We start from the raw sequence: 967 nt of genomic DNA, 5'->3' as shown, positions 1-967 counted from the left end.
AAAAAAATTTTATTTTGTCGATATACAATGTGGATGATTATTGCGGCCCATTACCGAAACCTCCCTCCCTCCTCCCTCTCCTCCCTCCCACCCAACAATGTCCTTTTTGTTTGCTTGTCATATCAACTTCAAGGAATTGTAGTTGTTATGTCTTTTCTAAGTGAATGATAAGACCCCAAACCAGTAATATTTAATAATATTATATTACCTCACTAAATTTCAGTACTTTGTAATCCACATATGTGAAATTTATGTATAGCAATGATTAAACTAACTTGCCTACTTAGTTCCAACTAGTTCAACAGTGAATTTTTAAAATTCTTTATGCAGCAAATTAATGCACCGCTGGAAGAGTTTAGTCACGTTAGAGTATTCATCAGCCAATTGATTGTCTAAGATATAACATGTGAGTCTCTTGCTCTGTCAATTACATAAATTGCTTTTTTTAAAAAAAATTATACTGTAGACATGGATACTGTCTTACAAAAACCAGTAAGGACTCTTCCTAAGCATCCGAGACCACTAACTGGATTATGCGACTTAGCTTTTAGAAAAAGCAGATGCAAGAAGGTGGTACATCCAAAACTGTTTTTCATCCCATATAGAAAACCATATGAATTTAATCTGGTTTGGGATATTCAAGTGAAATTTGAGCAACGTAGGTTATATACAAGCCTATAAATCTATCTTTGAAATAGGAGTCATAATATTTCTTTGCTAGGACATGTGAAATCTAGAACCTCAGTCTATCTAGGGCCTGAATTTGGCTTATTGTAGAAATTTTAAAAGTATTCCATCCAGACTGTCCTTGAACAGCCTTCTCCACGCATCTGAAAATTATGTATGCAACATTTAACAGTGTTTCAGGAACCATCTATGTTTAGTTAGTGTTCCTATAATTCCTGTCATTCTAAACACCTACATTTTCAAACTTTTATCTAGAAATAAACAGGTATAATTTTTTTTT

Source organism: Galeopterus variegatus, unplaced genomic scaffold (genome assembly GCF_000696425.1).
Source record: "Galeopterus variegatus unplaced genomic scaffold, G_variegatus-3.0.2 Scaffold1328, whole genome shotgun sequence".
NCBI lineage: Eukaryota > Metazoa > Chordata > Mammalia > Dermoptera > Cynocephalidae > Galeopterus > Galeopterus variegatus.
Note: the sequence above shows the minus strand (reverse complement) of the source record.